The following is a 14,351-nucleotide window of genomic DNA, read 5'->3' as shown; positions in this document are numbered from 1 at the left end:
TTCATGGCAATAATGAACGTATTTAGTTTAATGGAGATTATATAACAAAGGTAACTAATTCAGCTTATTCAGTTTACTAGTCAGAATGATTCGGATGTTTTCGCTTTTTTTTCCGAAAAGTAATTTATTCAACATACGGAAAATAAACGCGCGCCACCTGTTGTCATAATTTAGTAACTTGCATTCTGCTTACTGCCTGTTGCTAACTGCCGTTGTTAATGACGCTTAGTTGCAAAACCGATTATGACTGGTTTCAGGAATCATGAACACACAAACATTGGATAGTCACCAAGCATGTTGCAACAATCATCAAGTATAACCGATAGAGAACAAGCATGTTGGAACTGTCATGAAGCATGTTAGAATAAACATCACGCATAATGTAAATTTTCATCATGAATGATGTAATGTTGCAGCAATCATCAAGTATAAACGAATAGACAACAAGCATGTTGGAATTGTCATAAAGCAAATTAGAATAAGCATCAGTCATAATGTAAATATTCACCACGAATGATGTAATTTTTACCTAAATATCCTTCCATAGACATGTGTGGTTACTAAAATAGACATAGAGATTTGAGCATTGGGAGTGACCTAATCATACTGTGCTTTGGCAGTATTACGGAATACCGTTAGTGCCATCGTGGTTACACATTAAACTCCAGAGGGCGAGAACGCGAGAACGCGATAGCACGATGGCGACAGTGTGACAATACGATGATGACAGGGTGACCATACGATGGCGACAATGCGATAGTACGATGGCGACAATGCGAGAACGCGATAATACGATGACGACAATCAGACAGTGCGATGACGACAGTGCGACAATACGATGGCGACAGTGAGATAGTACGATGGCGACAATGCTACAGTTCGATAGTGCGATAATACGATGACGACAGTGCGAAAATACGATGACGACAGTGCGACAATACGATGGCGATAGCCGACAGTGCGATAGTACGATGGTGCCAATGCGATAACGCGATAGTATGATGGCGGCGATTCGAAAATGCGATGGCAACAGTGCGACAATACGATGGCGACAATGCGATAGAACGATGGCGACATTGCTATGATTCCACGGCGACAGTACGATATGACTATCGCATTGTCGCCTCCGTACTATCGCACTGCCGCCATTGTATTGTCGCACTGTCGCATTGTCGTCATCGTACTAGCGCGTTTTCGCAATCGTACGAACGCATTGTCGCCATCGTATTTTCGCACTGTCGTCATCGTACTTTCGCGTTCTCGCATTCTCGCCTTCTGGATTTTAATGAGTAAACACGGTGGCCCTAACGGTATTTTGTACAGTAAAGTGCGTAAAATCTGGTTTGGAATAACAATTTATATGCCGAAAACAGATGTTGAAAACCCGACTTTGTTTTATAAGTAGTAGTCTAAATATACAATGAGTTTCCGAGCATTAAATAAACATATTAAAATAAAATTCATGTTCGTATCGGTTGAAGTTCTTGTTAATAGTAGAAGCAAAGAACACAATAAAACGCTGATTGGGCTTACTAATTTGAGACAAGAAAAAACACATCGCGCTATAACATATAACGCGCATCCGCAAAGTTCGAGCGCCCGTCTCGGTGCCGTCGTTTCCGGTGAAAGTTTCGCACAGGAGCTACCGAGTTTGGATATGTGTATATCCAATTAATGTGTACGCAACGTTTCTTTTATTTAAATCGCTGAGTACGAAGCATCAAGCTATTATTTTATTAATTGACAGTGATCTTTAATGTATGTCATAATATAAATTGAAATCAATCTTAATTAAAGCTTGAGTGGTTGGTTTGTAATAAGTTTTGTAAATGTTGCTGTAGGATATGTATGCACAATAAATACTAACGCTCTGGCATATTGTGATGGTGATATGATTATATATTGCACAATGAATATGTGATGATGTTCTTGTGATAATATTGAGGCTATTATTAGTTTTTGAATTAAGCTAGCTAATTTCAAATAAGATACAAACACATCCCAATCCTAAAATTATCAGTAAGTTATATAATTGTTTGCCTCTAGGCGCATAATTAATTGAAGGCCTAGTTTATCTGTTAATCCTCGCCCCATGTGGTGTCCCAGTGGGTACACTGATATTAATACACGATGTATTGGTCCACAATTAAATCTCTTATAAAAACATGTCTCTCAGGTGACTGAAAAATGGCTGTGTAGATACAACAAATACTACTACAACGGAGACTAAGATAACACATGTTACAATTAATTTGTCTTCCTTGCGTTCTTCTTATACGACAAACACTTCTAAAACAAAAAAGCAAAAAGCCGCTACTGCTACTGCTTCGGCTACTCTTACTGCTACTGCTAATGCTGCCGCTGCCACTGCCACTGCCGCTGCCACTGCCACTGCCGCTGCCGCTGCCGCTGCCACTGCCGCTGCCGCTGCCACTGCCACTGCCGCTGCCACTGCCGCTGCCAGTGCTGTTGCTGCTGCTGCTGCTACTGATAGTGCTACTGCTACTGCTACTGCTACTGCTACTGCCACTGCCACTGCCGCTGCTGCTGCTGCTACTGATAGTGCTACTGCTACTTCTGCTGCTGCTGCTGCTTCTGCTGCTGTTGCTACTGCTACTGTTATTGCTACTGATACGGCTACTGATACGGCTACTGATACGGCTACTGCTACTGCTACTTCTACTGCTACTGCTAGTGCTACTGCTACTGCTACTGCTATTGCTACTGATTCTGCTACTGCTACTGCTGCTGCTGCTGCTGCTACTGCTGCTGCTACTGCTACTAATGATTATAATTCTCCTTCTATTTCTCTTTCTACTATTGCTAGCGATGCTTCATAATTTATTTTTAAATGTATCATTTTGTTAAAACAGGAAAGAACTGTTATATATATATTTTCTTAAAGGTGTAAAGAATCTAAACTTTTCTGCGATTAAAGTTTTATTTAACTGGATTAGTAAAGGCCACATAACAGACGCTATTGTACTGATTTGTACTAAACAACATTTTGTCATAATCAACAGTTTTAACATGCCGCAGTTTCCTTGGAAGTTAACCTTTGATTGGAGTTATGTATAAAACATTAACAAGGTATTTGTTGACAGTTTGTCCTGTCACAATTATATATTAGTTGAGCCAAACGTGTGATAAAGATCCCTTTTGGGGTGGCGATAAATACTATTTATATTGTTCAACAGTGGGAGACTGAGAAAACATATGTTACAATTAATTTGTCTACTTTGCCTGCTTCTTCTTTATATATTTTTCTTGCTAATCGTTTAAGTTTAGTTTTAGTTAAGTAGGTATATCAATTTACATTTTTTGATAGATATTTATTTGGATAGTAATAGTATGTTTTATTTGACTTGACATCATTGAACCGGTTTATTCATTGATAAGATCGGGATCTCCACAGGTGTTTAATCTCGATTGTTAGGTGGGGAGAAGGGTCCGAATGATAATGTTGTCGTCGGCTTACGAATCACATTTCACAAGTTTTAGACAAATATGCATACGTTATAAACCTAATTTAAGTATTACATAGATAATAACTTATCTTTATTTTGATGAACTACGTTTAAGGTATAAAACTATAATTATCTATGTGTTGTGTGCCGCATACATACCATCTTGCTTTTTTAAATTTGATCACAACGGTCCGAAGTCATAAACATTCATTATGCATGGTTGCTAAAGCACAGTGTATACTAACTAACCTATGTTTATTGTTGTTTGCTAGGGTTATTATTATTTTTTTTATTTATTTTTTATTTGGGGGGCGGGGGAGGGCTTTATAGAAGATTTCAACTAGTCCTTCAATTAACGAAAAAAAATATTGGTATAGGAAATATAAAAGAGTAATAGACAGCTTCATTCATGCTGTTCTATTATGGTGTTTTAACGCATATAATTATGTATGGTTGATGAAGCACATTGTATGCTACCGATGTTTATTGTTGTTTGATGATGATGTTAAGTTGGTGTTGCTGTTGTTGCTAATGATGATGATGAGGAGGAGGAGGAAGAAGAAGAAGAAGATGATGATGATGAGGGTGGTGGTGGTAGTAGTGACGACGACGACGATGATGATGATTTTGATTATGATAATGAGATTTGAATTAAATTAATGCGCAAAGATTTTTCTTTTTAGCGGCCAAGTGCAGATATCTGCGCTCGGCCGCTGTAAGGGTTATGTAATATTTGCAATCTACATAGGAGTCAATAGCAGATACCAAGCACCATATGCTTATGAGAAACAAAAGCAAAATATTGGCAATCGCTGAAATCTCGAATATGACTTAATCATTTTATTAAATGAAAACCGGTAACTATTTAAAACGGTTATTATATTGCAACAACTTAGCGTTGTTTATCCAAAAGACCATTGTTATAATTACAGGGACGTCAATAGGCCAAACTATTCAGGAAATATGATTTGAGTCGTCAAGGATAGATTTTGAGATCAATGTACGTCCGATGAGATTTAAAGGGAGTTGGAGGCGTAGGGACAGATTCGTTCGAGTACGCGATCATTTGAGAACAAATAATGTTGAAGCTTTATCGGAATTCCGGAAATTTGCGATCGGTACCGATTTTTCCTGGTTCTTTTTTATTGATTCTGATAAGTTAGCGGCCGGCACGGACATGAATATAAACTGACGAAAACCTCTTCGCTACTTTCCGAAAATCTTCGACATGTTGCAAATATCCGTAATATTCCGCATTGTACTCACCAGAAATTGCAACTAGAAAGACTACAATAAATCAATTAGCTACGGCTCGGGCGGGAATTTACCTTTTTTCCCTGTAAGGGACCTAATGCCCCAGACTACCGGCTATTTTTTTCCGGAATTCGAACTTGATACACTTGATATCCCTGAATTAAATATTTATATCCGCAATTTTGATCTCTAGAGTGCTGACTGTTAGTATTGTATTTGACTGAAATGACTGTCGATTATGTGTTTTTAAGATTAAAACAAGCTTACGAAGAACTTTGTGTTTGCTTTTTTGTACGCTTTCTTTTTAAAAATGTATTGTCCGCCACGGACGCAACAATTGACCAAATGTACCAGATTGTGGTCTCTTTAAAGTGCTATGTTTTTACTGCCATGATATCTTTAACAAACTACACATTATTGATCGTGGACGTTTTATACTCTTATTGAATTTGTTTCCCCAAAATATGCTCTTCTATTAGTAGATGTTTAGGTGACGATGTTCTAATTATAGATCTTACACGGCCAAGAAACACTAGATAGGTCTTTGCAAAGAGAGCTGTTGGATATTGTGAATGCGTTCAATGTGGCCTGTTTATTTCAGAAAGCTATGTGCAATGTTTTATGGGGATTTCTATCAAATTGCCAATTGCAAAATTTGATTTAATTCATTCGGACCTACAAGCGGGAAACTTCTTCATTAAAATTCAATGGGCTTTTAAGAAGTTCGTTGAAACGCCAAATTTGACGTTAAACAGCAACGCCGAAAAAATTGCTACTCAGTCTTATTTATCACTTTTTTGTAAGATTTACCAGTAGACGTTCTTCAGTGAAATTAAGCAAACACACAGTGCCGACAAATATGGAAGGGTATTTAGGTAAAAATTACATCCTTCTTTGTGACTGTGTCATGATTCTTGATGGTACTTTCAATTAGTATGTAGACACCTTTTCATGCTTGATGACACTTACATCTTGCCTGATGTCCAATGTCTATTTACATTCTGCTTAATGGTATCATGCATGTGTACAGATGCAACATTCTTGTTCGTTAATTGCATGCTGCATATGTGTATGTTGGTTTGTGCAGAGAGACTTGTGCAATAGGCGCAGTGCATAATGGAATCAAATATTAATGCGTTTAATAAATTAACGCGATGGTAAGATGTGAGTTTCACCCAAGCACAAAGCAACATACTATCATGCATCATACAATGATGTCAATTGACAGTCATTCCGAAATGCTACGGAGGACTACGGAAATTTACGGCGTATAACGGAAATTTTATGTTATAGGAGAAGTTGCGCACCTTTGTAAGATATTTGCTACTGAACCGAAATTAACCGCGTGTTTGTAGACTTAACTTTTTTTTGGTTAATGACTAACCATAATTTTTGTACAGTAATTTACCTTCAATAACCAAAGAAAGTCTATGGATTTATTTCGATATATGCTACTAATGCATGTATGCAGAGCTCCAGATAAGACGCTTAAAGTCGTAAAAAATTGAATTAAATTAAGTAAAAAAGTAGACTTAAATTCTGTGCGTACGGTTACACATTGGAAAAATAAAATAAGAATTCAAAATGTGTGATCATGCGTAAAACTCAATATCAATGCATATAATGTAAACATTTTATCAATGAGTTCCCACTCGTCTAGGCCCTCATTACAATTATGAAATCAACAGCACTTTAACGTTATTATGAATAACAGACCATCTTTACAACAGTCGAAAAGCCGAACGTTTTCCATTATCTGGTCCTTTTATCGCAAAAAGTCTGCTGTAACCCGGCAATTGTCATGAGCTCTTCTTAGACTATAAACCTAAATGCGGATGTGCCAAAAATTATATTTACCTGAAAAAAAAAGAATTAATACTAGACTTTAAGGCTGGATTATTATAGAGTGTAAACCAAGATTTTGCTGAAAAAGTTATCTGGAACTTTGCATGTATTTTGAGAGGAAATCGATTACATAATTTCAAATTTACTAGAGTACTTTTATATTGCACCACATAAAATGCTATAAAACTATAATATTGAAGTGCACATATAAACTTTATTATAGATGGGTAGGTATTTCGTGTCAATCTCTTTCACATATGAAAGAGCTGTTGGTCATGCTGCTTTAAGTACATATAGATGCATGACACAATTTAGATTAAGCAAAACAAAACACTAGGTATTTGCCAAGAGTCAAATATATACGAGCAGTAAGAGCGTAATCGTGCACAGCGAGACTTACTCATGTAGAATTGAAACTCTTATTGCTTTCTTTCGAAATAATTTCATGTGTCCGATCTAATATGCAATATGCCCGATGTTTTTTTTTGCGGATTAATGTTCCGTTTTAGATCCATAATTAACGAATGCCTCAATATTTTCAAAAATTAACACCGGAATAATGTTCACCGACATTTTTTTCATACAGATTGGATATAAATATTATAGAGCTTAACAAAAAATACATTAAGCCCTGTTCTCCCGACACACGTGCTGGACACACAGGTGGTTAGCATGTGGCTATGATAATAATTAGTGAAAACATCTTTTTAAATGATAAATAATCATATTAAAACGAAAAATCAAATTTTCTATAAAAAAAAATCACTATCGTTTTATATATAACAAGGTATCCAACTCGAAATCATCCGAAAACGGGGTGCATCGTTTTGAGCAGCCATTACTAAATTAATTTTGCAGCGATTTTCATAACCCGGTCTTATTCAACGCAGAAATGAATTTCCTATTAGGAAATGTATATATATTGTTATATTTCTACACATGCTGGGTCAAATTTTAAGAAATAAAGCTATACATAATTCGCTTGACCCAGTTGTGATCGATCAGACCGTATTATGAATGAAATCTCCAGTTGTAAAGACACAACTCCGCATTGGAGCAATGAAATCACTCTTGTGTTTAAAATGTCAGTTGGTTGAAATGTATGTAAACAAAGGTTTGAACATGCGCTGGACAGTTAGTTTTGGTGCATAATGCTACGGCAAGCACGGTAAGAATGTTTTTTTCATACGTTTTATTGAATTATGGTATCGAGGTTCGTGAACTTTGCAGGGAAAATGCCCTTTTCCCCGTGAAGATTGATGAAGTAATGGCTGTTTTAAACGATGCATCCCGTTTTCGGATGATTTCGAGTTGGATACCTTGTTGAATATATATTTAACTTATTTGTTTTAAGAAAAGTTGATTTTTCGTTAGAATATGATTACTTATCATTCCAAAATATGTTTTCACTAATTAGTATTATAGCCACACGCTAACCACCTGTAGCTGGACACTTTTAAAAAACACTATACAAATTCAAGTACTTATGCACTTAATTGATTGTAAACAATGACGGTTGAAATCCGTGCGTGGGAATTTTTCTGGTAACCAAGAGCGACGTCAACGTTCATGACAAACCTGTTTATATGACATTTATTTATTGATTTTTTTCAACTTGATTGAAAATTATGTTTTATGATATTTTAATACATGTAGATGAAGTAGTTGTTTTCTCAACGAGGAGTACAATAGTTGTACAGTACTAGACACGAGTACTTGTAACTTTCAGGTTTCTCTTTATACCACAGACATTATATAGTCATAAAATGATAAATATGTGTTTACAGAAATTGTAATTATAGCATGGTAAACAGACTAGAGAAATCTGAAAGTTTCACGCACAGGTCTGTGGCAATGGGGGTTTGGGCTACTTTATAAATATGAGGTCGATATGCAATGCACATCGGTAGATTACGTCTACTGTAATTATTTGGACTAGGGAAGGGCCACAATTCCAACACATCAGCCCCGTTATGTTCTGAATAAAATACATGTATAATTTCTTGAGTGCCAATTGCATCTTACAAATATCAAAAACATTCACGGCAGTCAATTCATTGTGTAAACCTACTGGTCTTCATGGCAATAATGAACGTATTTAGTTTAATGGAGATTATATAACGAAGGGAACTAATTCAGCTCATTCAGTTTACTAGTCAAAATGATTCGGATGTTTTCGCTTTTTTTTCCGAAAAGTAATTTATTCAACATACGGAAAATAAACGCGCGCCACCTGTTGTCATAATTTAGTAACTTGCATTCTGCTTACTGCCTGTTGCTAACTGCCGTTGTTAATGACGCTTAGTGGCAAAACCGATTATGACTGGTTTCAGGAATAATGAACACACAAACATTGGATAGTCACCAAGCATGTTGAAACAATCATCAAGTATAACCGAAAGAGAACAAGCATGTTGGAACTGTCATGAAGCATGTTAGAATAAACATCACGCATAATGTAAATATTCTTCATGAATGATGTAATGTTGCAGCAATCATCAAGTATAAACGAATAGACAACAAGCATGTTGGAATTGTCATAAAGCAAATTAGAATAAGCATCAGTCATAATGTAAATATTCACCACGAATGATGTAACTTTTACCTAAATATTCTTCCATAGACATGTGTTGTTACTAAAATAGACATAGAGATTTGAGCATTGGGAGTGACCTAATCATACTGTGCTTTAGCAGTATTACGGAATACCGTTAGTGCCATCGTGGTTACACATTAAAATCCAGAGGGCGAGAACGCGAGAACGCGATAGTACGATGGCGACAATGTGACAATACGATGATGACAGGGTGACAATACGATGGCGACAATGCGATAGTACGATGGCGACAATGCGAGAACGCGATAATACGATGACGACAATCAGACAGTGCGATGACGACAGTGCGACAATACGATGGCGACAGTGAGATAGTACGATGGCGACAATACTACAGTTCGATAGTGCGATAATACGATGACGACAGTGCGAAAATACGATGACGACAGTGCGACAATACGATGGCGATAGCCGACAGTGCGATAGTACGATGGTGCCAATGCGATAACGCGATAGTATGATGGCGGCAATTCGAAAATGCGATGGCGACAGTGCGACAATACGATGGCGACAATGCGATAGAACGATGGCGACATTGCGATGATACCACGGCGACAGTACGATATGACATCGCATTGTCGCCCCCGTACTATCGCACTGCCGCCATTGTATTGTCGCACTGTCGCATTGTCGTCATCGTACTAGCGCGTTTTCGCAATCGTACGAACGCATTGTCGCCATCGTATTGTCACACTGTCGTCATCTTACTTTCGCGTTCTCGCATTCTCGCCCTCTGGATTTTAATGAGTAACCACGGTGGCCCTAACGGTATTTTGTACAGCAAAGTGCGTAAAATCTGGTTTGGAATAACAATTTATATGCCGAAAACAGATGTTGAAAACCCTACTTTGTTTTATAAGTAGTAGTCTAAATATACAATGAGTTTTCCGAGCATTAAATAAACATATTAAAATAAAATTAATGTTCGTATCGGTTGAAGTTCTTGTTAATAGTAGAAGCAAAGAACACAATAAAACGCTGATTGGGCTTACTAATTTGAGGCAAGAAAAAAACACATCGCGCTATTATATATAACATATAACGCGCATCCGCAAAGTTCGAGCGCCCGTCTCGGTGCCGTCGTTTCCGGTTAAAGTTTCGCACAGGAGCTACCGAGTTTGGATATGAGACCACGAATCATGGCTTGACTTTATATATCAGTCAGCGTAGAACCTGACCAGACTGCGCGGTTAGACAAGCTAGGATGGACCAACTTTGGCCGCATATGACATAAGACCCATTTTCGCATGACGCGGGTCATCTGACCTTTATAATGTGTATATAGCTTTGAATGGAATTTGCACATAGTTTTTGGCATGGACTTATTGTTATGTTAATGTGTTGCACGCTTTCAAAAGCAGAGGGCATATATAAGATCAATTATACTACGGAGTTCATTTTCTGTTGCAAAATGAAATGCAATAAAGATTGTTACTCAGCGGTGTGTACAGTATGACAGCGTTGTCTGTCTGCGATGCATTTATACTGGTTCTAAGCTGGCATACTCACCAATTGGACTCAACCATCTGCTCGAACAAGAAATGATAAGTTCTACTAGCATAAACCTTTAATTGTAACTCATTTTAAAAATATTCATGTTATTTATATTATTCAATTTATTATTCAAAATTATAATTATTATTTCCTTTATTGTTGTTTTTCGCATTAAGAAACTTATTCGGCTTACGAAACTGAAAAATCCCATTGGAAAAAAAATCCCATGGGATTTAAAAATCCCATGGGATTTAAAAAATCCCATGGGATTTTTTGTTTTTTTTTAAACACGACTAAACGCATTAAAATATCGTAGTTGTTCATCATTTCATAAAATATGATGTTTCTGAAAGTTTCATGAATAAATCTCTCAAAATAAGAAAAAATCCCATGGGATTTTTTTCTCCCATTTTAAAATGGGATTTTTTTATTACTATATATTTTTATATATAATTGGCATAAAACCAATATACAGTCCTTAAATAACGTTAAAATACTTGCAAACGCAAATAAAACACGTTTTTTAAAATGTTCAAAATCCCATGGGATTTTTCTCCCATTTGCAAATTATGGGAGAAAAAAAATCCCATGGGTGAAAAAATCCCATGGGAAAATCGAAAATCCCATGGGAAAATTCAAAAATCCCATGGGAACCCCCAACTTTGCTTATAAATTTCATAGTGAAGAAAACGCGTTTTTTGAGTGAAAATATCAAATTATTAATCAACGATAAGACTTTTATCGCATACTATGTCTCAAAGTAGCAAATCTTTAAGAAATAGGGTACTTAAGTTTGCGAAATTTCGGTTTCGCAAAGTTTTTCCGGTGGCCGTTTAAAGAGAAAGGAAATAGTAATAAAACAATTCCACATGAGCGGAAACATTGCAGATTTTTAAGAGCAAGCAAACGCGTGTCTTCCAAAGTAAAAATTGCTTAAAGCCCGAAAAATAAACCTTCAAAATGTGTTAAAACTTGCATCTTCATTATAATCAATACTGAATAGCAATAACATTTAATATATCAGCTTATAATTAAAGCCGTCACACATCTTAAATATTTATATACAAATCAGCTAAGAAACAACCTATCGAGTAAATACAAACCTCATCAGCCAGGGGCGGTTCCAGGATTTCTGGTTAGAGGGGGGGCGGGATATTGAAAGATGTGCTTGGGCCCCTGGTGGGTGCAGGGCAAAGCCTTGCTAGTGGGCCCAGAAGGGGGCGAAGCCCCCCGTAAGCTTTACGATTTTAGTGATTTTAAAGGCTTTGACAACCACTTCTCGAGCATGTAACGCCTTATATACTTTCAGCAAAGTACCTTTTTATGATGCCTAATAAGTACATAGTTTATAGTTAAGGGGTCCAGGGGGGGGGGCGAAGCCCCCCGGAAGTTCCACGATTTTAGTGATTTTGAAGGCTTAGACAACCACTTCTCGAGCATGTCACGCCTTATATACTTTCATCAAAGTACCTTCGTATAATGCCAAAAAAGTTCATAGTTTATAGTTTTAGGGGTCCAGTGGGGGCGAAGCCCCCCGGAAGCTCCACGATTTTAGTGATTTTGAAGGCTTTGAGAAGTTTAAAAAGGTGATTTAGATCTAGTTAAGTGTGAATCATCAAATTAATTGACTTTACTTTAGCGATTTTAGGGGGGGGGGGCCTACGCCGCGTCCGCCTCCCCCCCCCTGGAACCGCCTATGTCAGCTATAATTTGTAAATTATATAAAAAATGTTTAAACGCCAATTATGCATCATCGGGTATATACTCCATCCTTCTTTAAAGTTCGCTTATGTGCGTATTGTAGCTAACATAGAAACTCCCAAAAATAAGCGAAATTATCGTTCGTATCTTTTTCTGTTATAACAGCACAATAACTATGAACAAGAAGCGATCAAAATACTGATAACAGCTTTAGGACGGTCGTTGCAAACCATTGGTATTTAAACCATTTTAAGGACTTACCGAATATCACACTTACCTAAGAATGTTATTTATCTCAAACCAAACGCGCTTTAAAACGATTTTAATCATATATAATTATGCAGAATGAAAATGGAAAAATGAATTCCAAAAAACAAGTGGCGCGCGAATCCAATATCATCATTATCGTCTTCGTCGTCATTGTCGTCGTCATTTTCATCATACGTTTTCATCTTCAACATCGACATCAAATAACAAGTCCTCATCTTCATCTTCCTTGGCAACCACCTCCTCCTTCTTTGCAACATTAGCATCGTTATCGATGTAATAATCACCATCGTCATCATCGCATCATTATCATCAACATAATCAGCATCTACTTCATAGTCGTCGCCGTCGTCATCAGCTTTGCTTGTAGCATTATCAACAGCAGCAGTAATAAGAATTACTGCATTCAACAAGGTCATAATTACAAATAAAAACTGTTCTGTTTCCTAGTAATTTTTAACTAAGTGATTTTATTTCGTCAAAGCACTTCAAATATTTATTGTGCCAATAGGTTTTAATTGGTCTTTGTATAAAATATATTTATTGGCACTCAATTGGTAATAGGAAAATACACTTGCGACTTTTAATGGTATTGTACAAGGCACTTAGTCATTTAACATCTCCAATGGACTTTTTTGAGTGTTCAATACTAGTGATTTTGATACGAATGTAACCAGCGTTATACCTAAAATTAATTAGTATTTTAGATAAATAACTCTCTCAGATAAATATATGTTCATAATACATTAAGTACTAAATGTGTTCTTTAAATGTTATTTTTCTAACAAGCCTTTAGATAATAAAGTAAACATATATATGTACTATTTAATTACATTTAAAGATGATGAAAACATAAACACATAAGTTTATTTTTCAAATTAAATATCACACCTCTATTCAATAAAGTCAATGTGTTACACACATATATATATATTTATATGTTCATATACACGTCAGTTTCCCTATTACGTAAACGGAAAATAAAATCATCAGCTCATATACTTAAATGGCTCCATTATAAATGCATTATAGAATAATGTAACGTTCGCATTTTCCTAAATTTCAACCGTGTGAACCAAGTTTAATGTCAAATACAATACATCAGAAATTCGGAAGTACAGTCTATTAAGGGACGAAACTGAACGCCTAGACTGTATTTTTGTTAAGAAGCGTTTTTCTTTAAATAGGAAAGTTTTATCACAGATTAGCCTGTGCGAGAATGTCTTGCATTTCAACGCTGATACAGTTCTGTTTTGTTAATTATCACCCTCTGAGGTTAAATTGTGCACATCGTTCAACATTCTTTTCGATTAGAACAACTGGGATAATACTTTCTCATTAAAAGAGCTACAGATTAGTGGATTGATATGGTGCTGGTTGTTTGTTTTATTCTTCGAGAAACATTAAACGTTTTTAGAGCGCCATATCAGAGGCTTGATTATGCTTTTGATGTTTGTTTTATTCGTATCTTTTTGACAGAGCGTTAACCCACTTGTATGTAAATGTAGAACAATCAATACCTATACGATAAGCATCGCCTAATGTTCAATCATTTAATTGACTTATTCCCGATCTATCCGCATGTTGCTATGAGCCTCTATTGGAAACTTAAATGTGCAAAACGAATTCAACAAATTATCAATATAATATAGAAGTTCATATTTGCTGTTTACAAAAATATTGAATGTACACTCATGCCAGGAACT

This window comes from Dreissena polymorpha, chromosome 3 (assembly GCF_020536995.1).
Source record: "Dreissena polymorpha isolate Duluth1 chromosome 3, UMN_Dpol_1.0, whole genome shotgun sequence".
In the NCBI taxonomy this organism is placed as follows: Eukaryota; Metazoa; Mollusca; class Bivalvia; order Myida; family Dreissenidae; genus Dreissena; species Dreissena polymorpha.
This window is presented reverse-complemented; position numbering follows the sequence as displayed.